Source organism: Balaenoptera physalus, assembly GCF_965194825.1.
Source record: "Balaenoptera physalus genome assembly, chromosome: 4".
In the NCBI taxonomy this organism is placed as follows: Eukaryota; Metazoa; Chordata; class Mammalia; order Artiodactyla; family Balaenopteridae; genus Balaenoptera; species Balaenoptera physalus.
This window is the reverse complement of record NC_138891.1, coordinates 110,490,655-110,508,980: the sequence shown is the minus strand read 5'-3', so window position 1 is coordinate 110,508,980 and position 18,326 is coordinate 110,490,655. Positions and strand designations below refer to the sequence as shown.

The 18,326-nt window shown below is 34.7% G+C and overlaps 1 long non-coding RNA gene across 1 annotated transcript in view; it reads left to right on the top strand.

Annotated features, from left to right (window-relative positions):
• The first annotated feature begins 791 nt into the window (after positions 1-791).
• The window catches only part of LOC309660155, a 498,632-nt gene continuing 481,097 nt past the window's right edge, over positions 792-18,326 (top strand). Inside the window, exons 1-2 of the long non-coding RNA XR_014263215.1 lie at positions 792-3,962; positions 4,302-5,835. This is a non-coding gene — a long non-coding RNA (uncharacterized lncRNA). The remainder of the gene's footprint in view (positions 3,963-4,301; positions 5,836-18,326) is intronic.

Genomic DNA, 18,326 nt, shown 5'->3' with positions numbered 1-18,326 from the left:
TTAATTTTCAGCAAAAGTGCATTCCCAAGTTTCCCTTTTGTTTTGTAATAAAATCTCAATTTCAGGAGATATTGAAATGTAAACAGGAGATAGGTTGCAACCTCAGATCAGATCTACATCACACAGTATACTTATTTACACCAAGTATTTCACAATTGTTATCTTTAAACTAAATAATCATCTCCCTGATTTCTTTTTTTTTTTAATATTTGGTAGTGTATATATGTCCATGCTGCTCTCTCACTTTGTCCCAGCTTACCCTTCCCCCTCCCCGTGTCCTCAAGTCCATTCTCTAGTAGGTCTGCATCTTTATTCCTGTCCTGCCCTTAGGTTCTTCATGACCTTTTTTTTTTTTTTTTTTAGATTCCATATATGTGTTAGCATACGGTATTTGGTTTTCTCTTTCTGACTTCCTTCACTCTGTATGACAGATTCTAAGTCCATCCACCTCACTACAAATAACTCAATCCCTGATTTCTTCTTAGGACTAGACACAACTTTTGTATGTGCAGCACTTTTGTATTTCCTTTTAGGGATACTATATATGAGTGAGGAGACATATGCCAAAAGTGATGTATGGTGGAAAGAATCTTGAGCTAGGAAACAGCATGAGGAAATAGAAATGTTTGAAATTAGGTTATATGGGATGAAAAGAGAGAAAAGGGGTATATTGTATCTTAGCTATCTCCAGTCTCTCTACACTTTCTTTCCAATTAAATACTTGGTATCTTTGGAAGAAAACAAAAGTAACAGGCAACAATAGCAACAACCAAAATAGCAAAAAAGAAAAAAAAATAACTAGAAAAACTATTTTGATGTTAAACATTGTCACAAAATAAATTTTAGATAATTAAATGAATGAGAATTAAGATTATATTTTACAATTACAAATAATTTTAACCAAGGAGACAAGCCATACCAGGAACAGATTCTAAATTGGTACAGTGGAAAAAAGAAAAGAATAGGTAAAACCATGAAACAACTCTAGAAAAATTAGAAATAGGAGGGAAAAAAGCTACCTAATCAGACTACAAAAGTAAGGGCAGGCCAAACAATTGGCCTGGTGATCTATATTGATACCTATTCTTAAGAAATTATTTGGATAATTTATGTATTTAATAATATTTATTATCAAATATGTGCTATAAACTATTTGGGAAGCAGCTAAACATTGGGAATGCAGCTTACGTTTGCTGATGGAAGAGTCCAGACACATGTAAACATGTAAATAGTTTTGCTATGAAGGGAATGAAGCAGAAAAAAAAAGATTACAGAATATGAACTTATAGGAAGGCAGTTATTCTTTTAAAGAGAGTTGTCAGGAAAGCCCTCTCAGATAAGTTTGTATTAGAACAGAAATATGAAAGAAGGTTAAGGTGCACGGTATGGAAAACTGTGAGAAAGAGTTGAAAACAGATAAACCATATGTGCAAAAAAGGCCCTGAGGCAAAAGCATGCCAGATGTGTTAAAAGAATAGCTAGTGTTACTGAACCAAACCTTTACCCTCTCACAGTAAAGTCAATCTACTGACATGGGATTTTGGTTAAGGAAAATGCAGCATTTACTACAGGATGCCAAGCAAGTAGTCCAAGCAGCTAGTGCTTAAAAGACCCAAACTCCCCGATGGCTTTCAGGGAAATGTTTTTAAAGATGAGGTGAGGGAGGGGGGTAGTGGTGTGTGTGATCAGCTTGTGGACATTCTTCTGATTAACTGGTGGTGAGGTAATTGGGAATCAACATCATCAACCTTCTGGTTCCAACCGGTCTGGGGTCTATGTGCTTGTGGGCAGCATACAGTTAACTTCTTCCACCTGCTGGGGGTTTCAGTATCTGTAAAACAGCTCAAAGGATTTGGCTCAGAGTATTATCTACAGCCCTTGAGGAGGAACTAAAGGCCCTTGACTTTGTTTAAGGGCTAAACTATTCTATCTTGCTTGACTCTTTTCCTTTATTTCTGCATTTTCTCCCTTCTCTGATTAAATTTATTCTTTGGAACTCGGGGAAGGCCTAGGAAACTAAAGTTTTTCTGCAAATGAGAGGCAGGTGGAGGACATGGGGGGGGTCTGTCCTGAGAAGGCCCCATAGGGTCCTGCTTGGTTTTGTTAGAGATCCACTGTCATTAGTGTGGGGAGGGGAGAGGGTCCTGGAAGGAGCCTAGGCCAGAGAAGTAGCTCTGGGAAAGATAATACATGCCAGCAGTTCAAAGGAATAAATTGTGTATTTTATTCTGAGTGAGATGGGAAATACTTGGACTGCCTTGAGCCGAAAAGTCATGTATTAAAATTTGTTCTGAAAGAGTAATATTAGGTATTGTGTGGTGAGTGATATAGAGAGTTCCAGTAAAAACAGAAGCATCAGGCACCATTGTAAGAGTGTGGGTGGGAGATAACGGTGTCTGTATTAGTTTGCTAGGGCTGCTATAACAAAATACCACAGGTTGTAGTTGGTTTATATGACAAAAATTGATTTTCTCGCAGTTCCAAAGGTTAGAAGTCTAAGATCAAGGTGTTGTCATGTTTGGTTTCCTCTGAAGACTTTCTCCTTGGTTTGCAGACGGCCACCTTCTAGCTGTGTCTTCCCATGGCTTTTCCTTTGTGCTCATACATCCCTGGTGTCCCTCTGTGTGTTCTATCTTTTCTTCTTATAGGGACACCAGTCCAGTTGAATCAGGGCCCACTCTAATGGTCTCAATTTAATTTCACCAAATCTTTAAAGGTCCTATTTCCAAATAGAGTCACATTCTGAAGTACTTGGTGTTCGGGCTTCAACAAAGGAATTTGGAGAGGACAGAGTTCAGCCCATAAAAATATTGTAGCCTCAGGAGGTGGTAGTGGAAATGAAGAGTAGTCAGATCTAAGATAAATGTTAGAGCAAATAAAAGATTTGCTGATTGAATAGGTATTCAGTGTCAAAGACATATGTGATGTTTTTGATCCAATAACTGAAAAACGAAATTGCTAACAACTGGCATGTGGCAGAACAAGAAGGAGTACGCTTGCAATCGGAGTGGGGTACCAAGAATGTAGTTATTAGGATATGAAACTTGAAATGCCCTCTAGATATCCAAGTGAAGATGTTAACTGGAAAACCAAGTATACAAGATGCATTAGAAATATCCCTACTAGAGACTGCGTAATTTCAGGAGCCCAGCTGTGATGGGAGTTCAGTCTGGGAATGAGGTGTAGGTGTGAGCAGAATAAAGAGTAAATCCTAGAGGGTAGGCCAAGGAATTCACAGTACACACCACAGGTTTCTCTCCCCAGAGACTAATTGAGCAACCTGTATCTTTATCACCTTCTCTTCCCATTTTCCTGGAAAGATGCTGAGTTGCCCAAATAAAACAAGAAATGATATAATATTTTCTGCAGCAACATCTTATTTATATTTCTGCCAAATATTGCCTCCTCTCTGCACAGTTTTTACTTTATTTTGAAATTTAATTTTCATCATTCATTCATTCATTCATTCAGCTTCCTGCTCCCACAATAAATAATGTATTAAGACCTTTCTGTGTGTTGGACACTCCTTTTTTACAAACCCTAGCAGGATGAGGGTTGCAGACACCAACAAGAAGGCTGGTTTTTCAGAAATTGTGAGAAAGAACCCCCTAACATTCCAGAAAGGAAGAAGAGGCTGGAGAGTATGAGGTATTATGCTTTCTAGAAAACCAATCAAAATCAGGAACAAACAAATACAAACATATGTTTTTAAGAGTCCCATAGTCTATTAAAAATATAAAAGATGTTTGGAATTGTAAAGATTAGAGGGGATTATTTTATTTAAACTAAAACTTCAGGAAGGCAGTATTTTAAAATGGACCTGAAATAAAAAAATATTTTATTTTTACTTGGAAATTTGTAATTTATTATTATCACCAATAACTAGGTGGGACCTTCACAATTTATGTTTTTTGTTGGCATTTACCTATGGCCATTTAAAACTCTCTGTCCGGGCTTCCCTGGTGGCGCAGTGGTTGAGAATCCACCTGCCAATGCATGGTACACGGGTTCGAGCCCTGGTCTGGGAAGATCCCACATGCCGCGGAGCAACTAAGCCCGTGAGCCACAACTACTGAGCCTGCGCGTCTGGAGCCTGTGCTCCGCAACGAGAGAGGCCGCGATAGTGAGAGGCCCGCGCACCGCGATGAAGAGTGGCCCCCGCTTGCCGCAACTGGAGAAAGCCCTTGCACAGAACCGAAGACCCAACACAGCCAAAAATAAATAAATAAATAATAAATAAATAAATGTGAAATTCTTAAAAAAAAAAAAAAAAATTAAAACTCTCTGTCCATACATTTGAGGCACTGTGTAAAAAATACTTCAAAATGTAGAAAGAACACATACTGTAAAAGGCAAACAGGGTGTCGAAATTTCTGAGTTAGGAAGATCCTAGTCATAAACACTTTTCCTCCTTGTGGTAGCATCTGTTGGACCAAAACAAAATTAATTTTTTGAATTATAATTTCACTTAAATTATTTTCAAGAAATTTATTCCAGTAATTCAAAAATATTTCTGGAAAGAAAACTATGTTATTTAGAAAGGCCAGTTGTCCACAATGGTACCCAAGCAGTTAATCTTACAATGTCTGCTTTTAAAAATAATTTGAATGCTTTAAAAAGTTATCTATTCACTTACTATATAAGTTCAAGTTTAATTAAGACAACTGCATGGAATAAAGCATGTTAAAACTCTGAAGATCATTCAACTGGCAAATTTAAGTGATTTTGAATTTGGGTCATAGAATAAATCTATTCTAAGTCTTTCATGTTATTTAAGTGAACAAGAAGTATAGCAAACCTCAACCGCAATGAAATGATACCCTCTAAAGATTAGGTTTCAGAGTATCAAAAATATTTGAGCAAATCAAATGCAGATAATCATTTCAGTACTAAGATCTAGTTATTTCTTTTAATACAGATGAGATACAAAAAAATATATAATATATTTTTAACTTTTGGGTTTATTTTATTTATTTTATTTATTTATTTATGGCTGTGTTGGGTCTTCGTTTCTGTGCGAGGGCTTTCTCTAGTTGCGGCAAGTGGGGGCCACTCTTCATCGCGGTACGCGGGCCCCTCATTATCGCGGCCTCTCTTGTTGCGGAGCACAGGCTCCAGACGTGCAGGCTCAGTAATTGTGGCTCACGGGCCTAGTTGCTCCGCGGCATGTGGGATCTTCCCAGACCAGGGCTCGAACCCGTGTCCCCTGCATTGGTAGGCAGATTCTCAACCACTGCGCCACCAGGGAAGCCCCAACAAAATATATTTTTAAAAGTTAATCTTAGAGTGATTATTAAAAATTTTCATAAGATATTTTCTAATAATATCTATTATTAAAATAGCACTTACTGTAACTGATTGCTCTCTTGTGGTCTAACAGAACTATAATATAAAGAACCCTGGCACTAGTAACTAAAGTTAGAGAAAAAGAGCTATCAGCTGTAAATAAAAATATTGATTTATTTTTTCTTCTTCAGTCCTCATGTATGAAGACAAACCACAGAATTATAAATAAATATACACAAGCCCATCTATATTGGAGTGGAGGGATATTTAATATAATGGTAAAGGGCAAAAAAGTTGTAAATGCTAATTTTTCAGAATAAATAAGTAGTGTAAACATTTTTTGGAAAGAAAAAGAAATTTGTTTTTGGATCTCTTGTTATGTAAGTGCCTACATAAGAGCTTCGATTTCAATATTATGACATAGTATGAGGGTGTTTCATGTTTGGTAATTGCAATCATTGTTGCTTTTGTTGTGGTCATCCATGTACAGTGATTGATGTCAGTCTATTTATCTCTTGTAAAAATAAAATACAGTGTGTGTGTGTGTGTGTGTGTGTGTGTGTGTGTGAAAAAAAAAAAAAAAAAGAGTACATAATGCGATGGAACCCATATCTGATTTTCTTTTCCACTTACCACTATATGATACAATAGACTACTTATACACCCGGCTCCATTTAGATGATGTCGTAAGGTCTGTCAAATTAACTAAATGATTTTTCAAAATAGTGATGTCAGATAAATTGATTAGTATTCTGCACTTCCTAAACTTCTTTGACTGGAAGGACATATAAAATTATGCATTTAAATGCTAGTATCAAATAGGCAACAGACTCTCATTACAAATTTTTACTCATATCTTAATGTACATTTTTAACTCTATATGTATAGTTAACTATAACTAAATCTGAGTAACTCTGAACTTTCACACAGCCCTTAAAGCAATTTGTATACATATTTACCCTTTCCCCTATTTGGGTAGCATTATTATTTTTAAGTGCGTGAATTGCCCTAGGACAGAAATAATGAAGAAACACATTTACGTTTATAATTAGAAATTGTATGAATAAGCAACACTGATATGAGAATTTTTGACAAAGCTGTGTGAATTAGTAAGATATTGTTGAGAAAGGGGACCAGAGACTTGAATCCTTGTACAAGGAGAATGTATGAGAAAAAGACTAATAAGTAAAATCTGTAACGTGTCAATTTGGCTTTCAATGTGATTAATAAAAATAAATTATTTTTGCTTACTTGGCAAAAGGGATACTACCTATTCAAGAGGCTTTTTAGATCACCAGTATCTTGCTTTCCTCAAGCAATAATGTAAGTAAATCAAATGTGGACAGACAAGTGAAGCATGGAAAAAATCCAATTCTTCATACAGGCATAAGGACTTTCCCTGGCAATTTAATAAGGTACATACCTCCACAAAGGACTTGGAAACCCAGAATCACTTGGGTAGTAGTAATTAATTGAAGTGGCTAAGGCCAGGTCTTCTATGTTGAATCAGTTATGTGACAAGCATAATTCTGCTGAAACTACAGTGGGAATCATGGGGTTAAAACTTGGTGGCCGCAAGAAAGAATATAATCAAGGGTGAAACATTAGCAAGATTAAGGATCTGGGGAGGCTATTTGGGGATTGAGTACATTTTTAGAACCTACATTCTCCCTTCTTATATTCAAAATAGATTGAGAGAAATAGAGATTGAGAGAAAGATAGACAGACTGAGAGAGAGAGAGAGAGAGAGAGGATACAGAGATTTAGAGACAAAAATAATGCCAAGAGATTGTAAGGAGAAAAATCTGGAAAGCACAGACATACACACATGCCACCACCAGCATATATTACACAGTTTATTAGACTTACTGACATTTTATATAATACCTTGAGTTCCCTAAAGGAAAGGTGTTGCAAAAATGCAAAAACAGAAATCTCAGGGAAAAAAAATGTGGGTTAGTTCTAACAGAAAGAAAATATTGCTCTATAATCATTGAGAGTTTTAGTTTTCTTAGAATTGGAAAGTTAGTGAAAGAAAGAAATTGCAACACAAAGCCGAAAGTGCTCAAAATCTTTCAAGTTTCTTATTACTTCCCTTCTCTCAGCCACTCACCCTTGGCAAGTCAAGGTAAGTAGGTTCTCTTATATATAAACGTATGTAAGAACGTAGAGAAAAAGACAGATTTTGTTGAGAGTATCTCTGTACTTAGGAGATCTGCAGTCTCTTTCAAATGCAGTATTTTCTAATATTTGCTACAGAAATTTAACACATCCCACTACCTTCTTCCCACGCTTTTTACATTATAAGATTTTTTAAACTGGCTTACTCTGTCCCTCAACTACTTTATTTATATAAGGCATACTATGATTAATTAACTCTGTTAAGCAACTTAATCCGGTTAAAACATTTAAAATAGGCATATTTTTAAAAGGTCAGGATGCATAGATTAGGAGCTTCGTTCATCAGATATGTTGGCCCTAGAGGTATTGTTAAGTTTTCATTTTGACCATTGTCAGGAGTAGGGTATATGGTGAGAGCAAACAATTGGCATAGGGCTCCTATGTTCTTAGCAAAGTAGAAGACACTGAATTTGTCATTTTCAGAATCACTTTAAATCTAGTATATTTTACTTACTTGCTGAATATGAAACAAAATCCCATGGGCTGGTGTATGAGTAAGATGAATCAAATAGGATCCCTGGCCTCATATGCTGGCATGATACAGTGCAGCAAAGAGGCATGCATAAAACTGAGACAGCCAGTTTGTTGAAAGAGAGTAAGGGAGAAATATGAGTGTGGATTGAATGTGGGAGTATTCAGATTCATGATTATAAACTTGGTGCGGCACCTAAGAAAACATTTCGTGGTCTGCAGTTCTTAAACTTGTTTATCCATAAGTCTTTATAGGGAAGGGTAATCTTCCACTATCAGTGTTTTTCAGAAACAATTTTGAAAATGATAACAAGATATATCCATATATATGCATATACACTTATGCATGTGTTATTTCTCCTTCTCCATCTCCTTCTCCTTTAATGATGACTCCTGTTCTTTTTCTTCTCCTTCTCTTCCTCCTTCTTATTCTCTTTTTTTTTATTTAATTTTTTTTCCAAGCAGTGTGTTTCAAAGTAGATGCTTCTCTTGTGTTGGAGGATAGAAAAGCATGTTGGATAAATGGGGCTATTTTAAATTCCATCCTAGAGGTATGACCAATGCAGAAGAGTCCTCAGTGGTTTGGAGAAATCTTATAAGAGATTTGAACATTTGGATGGCCAGAGACTCATGTAAAATAGTATATAAACAACTACCATATATAGTGAAGACTTTAGATATTCAATTTAGGAAGTACTGATACATAGAAGTCTACCCCAAAAAAGGATAACACATACAAGATGGAAAATAAAAACACTACTTTCCTGAATGTTCAGTTTCATGTAAAATTTCCTGACTACTCTGTTTGTTTTGCTTTTTTTTAAAAATACATTTGTCCAGAATTTCTCTGAACTGCAAAGACTGTGTGTACCATTAGAACAATAGCTTCAGAACGGGCTAGTGCAGCTACCTAAAGGACCTTTTAGAGTTTTGTGAGCATATTTTTGATTATCATCATTTGGAGGACATATTGCTGGACACCTTGCAATGATCATGGTGGCCTATCTTAAGAAATGATTGTCAATCATGTGTGTGAAATGTTGCTTAATAAGACTAGAAGATAATTTATACTTGAAAGTCAAATATTTTTGCACAATTTTAATAAATAAATGGAATTGTCCAAGAATAGAACTAAAATCAAGGTTAGCTTGTATTTGATTTTGTTCAGATTTTCCTTTGCGTTTATCACTATTTTGTAGAGTCATGTCATTAACAGCAGCAATGTTCATGATATCTGAATTATGAGAACAGCACATCTTTCTGCATTGGTAGCTGTAGAATTAGGTGTAAACATTTCACTCTGTCATCGTATTTTCTATTGTACAATAACATTGGACATTTGCTTATTGGAATTTATATTGTTTTACTTTTAATTACCTTTCTTCTTTATCTTTTTATTTTATTGGTAGAGTGTTATACTGATATGGATTATTTTTAATGATTTGTGCAGGTTGGTTATGGTATCTATGACTTTCATTCCAAGATAGGAAAGGAATGTTACAAAATATTTTTTATACAAAGGGAGTGAAAGGTTTTACAAGGTTGAAAAGTGCTACATGTGAAGAGGTCAAAATTTCCCTCTGTTGCATTCCATAGGTATCAGAAACTGCTAGACAGAGTAAGAAGGGATCAGCTGTTCCTAAAACCCTCTTCATTTACAGAGGATTCTGAGTCCTAGAATGATTAAATTTCTTTCCAATGGTGACATAAAAATTAGGATAATAATGGGAGTAGAAAATATCTCTTAAAAGTAAAGCATTTTCAATTTAGACACATGAAAGCCATGTAGATCAGAAATTTGTTTCAATAATGAGGAACTGGGGTGGGAAAACTTGCCTAGATGGAGTTATGTATAATATACACCACTGCCCCAGATTCTACAGTCAGATGTTTCACTACAGTAGGTCTTTATGCATTTGTATATTTTTTTTCTGCTTTATATTATGTGCTGGTAATACCAAAAATGCCAATGATTACTATGATAAGTCAAACACATAATAATTGTTATTAAAGTTATTAGCTTTAAAGCCTTTGATTTACATTCAGAAGTACATAATAAACTCCACTAGTCACACATAAAACAAGTTGGAAATGATTTTCAATGTGATCAAGTTAAATACACATTTCTGCGTTCTGATCAAAAGACTGAAGTATCAAGTAAATACCAAACAAAAGTGGAAATTATGTGTTCATACATAAAGGGTAAAATTGTTTTCCATATATTATCGTTTCATTTGGATTTGATTTCTAAAACTTCAGTTTATCTTTCAATGTTGTTATACTTATTATAAATTAAACCAAATCAGATACACCTGCTATTTAGATCATGTTGCTGAATTAAAGCAATAGTAACATTTCTTTTTTGTTAAAGTGGCAGTGTTTTACTTATTTCTTATTTCAAAAGGTGAAAGTCACTACACTTATAATTCAATAGTGGCAGCAGAAACTAGGGAGAAGATTTATGTAGTCTCAAGCAAGAGAGAAACTATGAATAAAAAAAGCTGGCTCAGTTCCATAATAGATTTCCAATTTTTTACCTGATTAGTTGTGAGATAATTCTAAATGGAAGTAAGGAGTGCTTCACCTTCTAAAATAGACCAGAAAATATTGATGAAATCCTTTGTTCTCATTACCAATATCAATGCAAATAGGGAAGAAAAAGTATTTTCTTTTTTTTCTCTCATGTAGAAAAAGTATTTTTTTGTCTCTCATGTGAAGCACACAGAGCTAATAAAGGAATTTAAAATATTTTATTAATTTATATAAATTTATATATATAAATATATTTTATATATATCATATCAGAAATAAAATACTTCTGAAAATTGTTAGTTTTCACTATATTCATTTGGAATAACCCTAAAGACTTTGGAGTCTTTCAAACATGTATGAAATGATGATATTGAACTTTTCATCTAAAAGAGTAAATTATTATATTTAAATACAGTTGCATGCTATTAATAATTTTGACTAAAATATGTGTTGGCTCTTTCTTCCAGGAAGGTTGAGTAGATACATTTCTCCCTATTCTGCCTGTTAGGAAATTAAAAACAAAACAAAAAAGAAACCCAACAACCCTGCCTGCTAGTATAAAAATCTTGGGTATTATGTGTAAAACATACATAAGAAGACTCAGAAAATTGGAGAGAAGAAGGTAGAAAAACTAGTGATCTCTACACAACGACCTACATGGTTTTGAATTCTCTAGCTTTTCTTTTTGCCTCAATTAACCAAAATGGGTGCCAGAGAATCCAGGAACTTGGAAATACCAATGGACACAGACAATAAGAGACCCAACAAAAGCCTGCTCATTATAGCCAAAGGACCAGGAAATGTGGAACTTAGCTAGGCTGAAAACCTTTAGAAAATGACTGCACCATTGCAGCCAAATACCCAAAAAACATATGAAAACAAAAACAAACAAATAAAAAGCAGCAACTGTGGGCCACCCAGGCCCAAATCACCAATGGCTAAGTGGGAACACAAACTTCTCTTCTTGTTGTCAATAAAGAAGTGCCCCCACCTTCTGCCAATCTCTCATCCCATCAGGGTAGGATCAGAGAAAACTAAATAAGGAACCTGGACTTTCACCCCATCCTGGCACACCTCTCCTTCACATTGGTGTCAGAAGCCCATGTTGGGGAGTAGTAACAAGGAACCCCTAGCACTCTCGGCCAAGGACGTTATCAGTGGATGGCTACATGGGAGCTGAAACTCCTATTCCCACCCAGCAAGGATGAGGAGTCCTCCTTCCTCTGGCTGATTGGGAAACTTGGTCTTCTATCCCCACTGGGCTATAACTAGATGCCACTCCTGTGCAGGGTCAAAGAAAGCTACCTAAAATAGAAGGTTTAAATAAGACCCAGAGTCATATGACATGTTAAGGTTTCAACAGAAAAATCACTCATCATACTATGAACCAGGAAGACCTCAAACTGAACACAAAAGACAATCAATAGTTGCCAAACCCCCAAGATGATAAAGATGTTAAAATTATCTGACAAAGATTTTTTAAAAGATATTATAAAGTTGCTTTGACCAGCGATTATGAATATGCCAGAAATGAATGAAAAAATACCCAGTCTCAGAAAAAAACAGAGAGAGTCTCAGCAAAGCGATAAAATACATAACGAAGACCAAAGTGGAAATTTTAGAACTGAGCTGGAGAACTGAGCTGCCAGATATAGGAATAGTTAATTATAACAACAAACTAAAATGAAAATAACCCTCCAGTTTTTAATCACTTACTCCCATGGTGTAAGCAAGAGGCCAAACCTAAGAAATTGGCTCTCCCAACATCAATTTTTCAACATGAGAACAGCTCCAGGCCTGGTCAGCACAGACACAGGGATCTTTTCACTTCCAAGGGACATCTGAGGGTCAGTGGGGAAAGACAGGGGTAAGGGTTAGGACTAGAAAAGTGCTGAATGCCGAGTCAGAATGGAGAAAAATGTCTTTAAGTTTCCCCCCAGTTCCCTCTATAAAATGTTCTCAGCAGAAGTGCCTGGGGGAGGAATGCAGATATGTATAAAAGCATGGCCAGCTGAGGACCCTGAATCCTTGACTGCAACTCCCTTGGGAGACTGCAAGGCAAAGGCTGTGTGCAACTCTGGTGCCCCCTGAAGCCTAACAGGTACAGCCTTTGTAATTGCTTCTGGTCAGGCTTGAAAAATCAGACACAGGCTATTTAGCCAGGAACACAGACTCCTCACTTACCAGCCCATGCAGCTTTTTTTTTTTCCTTTTTCTTTTCACATGTTATTGAATCATTACTGTTTCATTTATTTGATTAAATAGTTTGTGACTTCTCATTTAATATGGACTATTCCAGGTCATTCAGATTTGAAGAAAGACAGGAAAAGAGACAAAGCTTTCACATTTGCTTCCCACTTTTTCTGGGCTGGGAGGGGTTGAATAGCAGAGTGTGAATGCTAAACTAACGGAAAACAAGCTCACTTCAAATGGAAAATTTTACTCAAAACATTTAGGTTTAGAAGTTTCACCTTAAAGTGTAAATTGTCCCATTTAAGCAGAAAACTTAAAAAAAAAAAATTAAACTGTCTCAATTGATATGGATTTATTTATTTCAAAAATCTAAAGAAACATATTAAAAAACATAAGTCTTTTCTTCTTAAACGTCTGACAGTTGTGGATCTAGAAAAAAAATCCTCTCTAACGGCTTAATTTCCAGCTCATAGATAGGGTGTTAATAATCATCACCAGTAGAAATCCTCATACTGGCTTTGGTTACAAATATACATAATGTGATTCAGATGATTATTTTTCCCCTAAGGGAATATGAACTCAACTGAAATGCATTTTCTCACAGCTGACAATCCTTTGCATAATCCTGATATTTTGATTAGCGTTTAGAAGACTTTAAAAGGACAAAAAGCAGAAAATGTCACACCTATGGTATATCTCAATATGGGATTCAGATTGCATATCAGATAATGTGAAGCACATGTCAATAAAAGGATTTGATTTTCTTTCTGTTGCTTAATTTCTGGGTCATGGCAGATGATGCTCCAACAGGATCAGTTCAGTGCTTCCTACAGAACTCTTGAGAACAGTTTTGAGTTTTTTGCTTTTAATTCTTCAATAACAGTCAACCAAAGTAACGATACACAGATCAAAAAGTACAATGCAGAATAGACAAAAAGATACATGTATCCATCTATTTTCTCTTCTAAAATTATCCATTAAGTCTATTTTAAATATAAATTTTATTTTCATGTCCATAAACTTTGCCTTGTATCAAGGAAGCTATTTGTTAAGTTTCATTATTTTCACTGTAAAACATCAAAGTTTTTGTGAATTTTAATGAAGACCTAAAACTAGGACTACAATAAAAAATGTACAGAAATATCAAGCAATTATTATTTTACTCAGACCTCTGAAGGAATTAGAAATTATGAAGGCACACACCCATAAACACATGTAATATTTAGTTGCTATTTCACTTTAGAATATCTCTCCTCTTCCTTAAAAATATTTCTCATATCTCATCCTCCTAGTTTAGAACTTCTGATTGTAAACACTAAAATTTTGGTGCCTCAAATAAAATGTCATTCATTGGATATGTTTTAAAGATGTGAAAATATTTCAATGATAAGTGAGAACACTATAACATATCTGGAATTACAGAACTGAAAATGTTATATGAAAACAATAATGAGTATTTGAAGAAATGTACATGATATGTAGAGAAAAGAAAATCATTATATTTGTTTTTAAGCACAATTGAGGATGTCAATTTTCAACACAAAATGGTCCAATCCTCCCAATCCTACTGAATATATAAACTTGGAAAATATATGAAATGAAAATAGTGATCCCTTTACATAGAATGACAGAAACTGGCTATCCAGAAATGTGTTTCTATTTGTGTATTATAATTATACTTGTATGTTAATTCCCATAAAAATATTCATATTTAACAGAAATGTATGTGTTTGTGTGTCTCTGTGTGTATTTAAACTTTAAGTAAGTGCTTTTTTTTCCTTTTGTGAAGTTTTTCTTTAATTTTCAAATAGTACTTTTGACAGTGTACCTATGTTTCATACCAGTTTTTTTTTGTTGTTGTTTGATAACAAATAATGTTAGCATCCTTGTTATCTTTGTCTAAGATACCTTAGGGCTTTATCAAATTTAATTCCATTTGTCCATGGTATTATATTAGGTATTAAAATTTAAAATCATAAACTAGCAATGAATCAATGAATTATGAAGAAGATGTATATGTTTAATGACTCTTACTATTCTATTGGTGGGTCAGTGAATTGAATATTTTCTCATGAAACTAGAAATCATTGTCTTGGTTTGTTTATGTGTTTTATAATAAATGTTACAACCAAATTTTCATGTCCTTTCATTTACTATATTAAGATGCAGACACAAAAAATAATCATTTGTTCAAGATTTTATTTAAACAACAGAAATCATGCAGCTATTACAAAATGTGTTTATTATACATTGGCCTTTAAAAGAAAATACCTTCCAAAGTCATGAAAATAAATATTCATTTTCCCTTTTAGACCATGCAAAGGATCAATTATTAATTATACTATGGTTCAGCATGTATTATTTTGATATATTGATGAGACAAAAAAAATCTTAAACTGTAAAAGAATGATTGATATTAGCATATATAAATAACTTTGTATAAGATAAATAAATTAGATAAGTTTGTTGGGGAAAGTCAAACAGCAATTTAAGTGATTCTTGCTACAAACAAGTGCTCAATTTATTAATGATATTTTGTGAAGTATCATTAACATTCAACAAAATGCATTATTTTTAAATTGTACCAATTGATGAGTTTTGACATATGTGATGAAACCATCATAACAATCAATAGAGGGAACTTATCTTCACCCCCAGAAGTTTTCTCATGCCCTTTGTAATCACTCCCATCTCCCCTGTTCCTCTCTCCAAACAAGAATTGATCTTCAGGCTTCCCTGGTGATGCAGAGGTTGAGAATCTGCCTGCCAATGCGGGGGGCATGGGTTCGAGCTCTGGTCCGGGAAGATCCCACCTGCCACAGAGCAACTAAGCCCATGCACCACAACTACTGAGCCTGCGTTCTAGAGCCTGTGAGCCACAACTACTGAAGCCTGTGCACCTAGAGCTTGTGCTTTGAAACAAGAGAAGCCACCACAATGAGAAGTCCACGCACCACAGCGAAGAGTAGCCCCCACTCGCCGCAACTAGAGAAAGCCCATGCACAGCAACGAAGACCCAACACAGCCAAAAATAAATAAATTAAAAAAAAAAATTGATCTGCTCTCTGTCATTATAGGTTAATTTGCATTTTCGTATATTCATATTAATGAAATCAAACCAAATGTACTTTTTTTGGACTGGCTTCTATATCAACATAATTCTTTTGTGATCTTTCCATGTCGTTTCATGTAGCTGGTTAATTTACATTACAGAGTAGTACTCCGTTACATGGATTTACCAAACATTATTTTTCAGTCACCCATTGATGGGCATTTAAGTTGTTTCCAGCTCTGGCTATCACAATGAAGTTACTATAGACATTTGTGTACAACTCTGTGAGAAAGTATATACTCTTTTCCCTTGAGTAAATACCCAGGAGTAGAACGGATCTCTTGTGTGGTAGGTATATGTATAATTTTTAAGAAACTGCCAAACTGTTTTTCAAGTTTGTGCCAGTAAACATTCCCACTAAGTGCATGACAGTTACAATTCTTCCACATTCTTGCAAATTCTAGATATCTTCAATCTTTACTTTTAGTCATTTTAATAGATGTCCAAATGTATATCATTTGTGGGGTAATTTTTCATTTCCCTAATAACTAACGATATGGAACATCTTTTCATGATATTATGTCATCCATATATCTTCTTAGTAAAGGATCTGTTTAAATAATTTCTAATATTTATATATTTTGTTTTCTTATTAACAAGTTTGGATAAGAAATACTGGATAAAATTTTTAATCAGATACATGTTTTGTGGATATTTTCACCCACTTCATGGCTTGTCTTTTATTAATAGGATCTTCTGAAGAACACATTTTAAAAATTTTGATTAAATGGAATGTTCCTTATCCTTGTATGTAAGAAATAGGTCACAAAGAACCTAACATCACAAAGGTTTTCACTTATATTTTTTCCTAGATGTTTTATAGATTTAGGTTTCATTTTTAGCTCTACCATCCATTTTAGTTAGTTTTTGTATATTTGTATAAGGATACCCAATTGTTCTTGCAATATTTGTTGAAAATAATTATTTTTTCTCCACTAAATTACCTTTTTACTTTTGTCAAAAATTGTCTAAAACTGGTAAAAACTGAGTAAGGTCTGTGTTCTAATTAACAGTATTGAATCAATGTCAATTTTGTGGTTATGATTGTACTACAGTTGTGTAAGATGTCACCATTGTGGGGAGCTAGGTGAAGGATTTGACGTACTCTATTTTTTTTTTAATTCATTTATTTTATTTATTTATTTTTGGCTGCATTGGGTCTTCGTTGCTGCGTGCGGGCTTTCTCTAGTTGCGGTGAGCGGGGGGCTGCTCTTCGTTGCGGTGTGCAGGCTTCTCATTGCAGTGGCTTCTATTGTTGCAGAGCACAGGCTCTAGGCGTGTGGGCTTCAGTAGTTGTGGCTCATGGGCTCTAGAGCACAGGCTCAGTAGTTGTGGCTCATGGGCTTAGTTGCTCCGCGGCATGTGGGATTTTCCTGGGCCAGGGCTCGAACCCGTGTCCCATGCATTGGCAGGCAGATTCTTAACCACTGATCCACCAGGGAAGCCCCGAGGTACTCTATTTTTGCAATTTATTATAAGTTCATAATAAAGTCTAAATGAAAGACTAAAAATTTTGTCCATATATTTTTGATATACATCTAGATTCTCTGTTCCACTGGTGAATTTTTTTTCTCTTCTTGCCAATATCACACAATCTCATATGCAGTTTTATAAGAAAACAAAAGTAAATACAATTAACCCTTCAACTTTGTTATTTTTCAGTTTTTTGTTGTTGTTGTTATTCTGTTTTTGAATTTTAGAATCAATCAGATTTTCTATTTCCACAAAGAGTGTACTGGAATTTTGATTGGGATATGCATGAATCTATAGACCATTTTAAGGAGGAATTGAAATCCTAACAACTTTGATTATACCCAGTATATATCTCCTTTTATCTATGTCTTCTTCTCTTAGCAATATTTTATAGTTTTCATAGTACAGATCCTAAACACCTTTAGTCTTGATTTCCCACAAATTATTTTATATTTTTATGCTATTATTAAAAGATTTTTATTCAGTTTTTGACAACTTATTGAAATATGCTAATAAACATGTAGAACTACATTTGATTATTTTGTGTTGGTCTAGTATACTTCATCCATGCTAAATTCAGTTCTAGAGCTTTTTTGTATATTCTATTGACGACATCACCTGTGAAGAAGACAATTTTCTTCTTACTTTCAAACATGTGTGCTTTTACTTATTTTCTTGATTTATTGCACTGGTTAATATCGGCAATAAAGTTTGGATACGCGTGATGAGAGCAGTGATGTTTATTTTGTTATAGAACTTAGAAAGTCTTCATTAATTATAAAATATGACATTCTCTTATTATTTCATACATTTTTTTTTTAGGTTAAAGAAGTTCCTTCCTTCTATACGTATGAATGACTTCATATGAGTAGTTCTTATTTAAGAGTTGATCTTTTTTTGAGCAGTTTTAGGTTCAGAGCAAAACTGAGGGGAAGGTGCAGATATTTCCCATATAGACCCTGCTCCCACATATGCATAGCTTCCCCCATTATCAACATCCCCCACCAGAGAGGTACATTTGTTACAATTGATGAACCTACATTGACACATCATAATCAACTGAAGTCCATAGTCTACA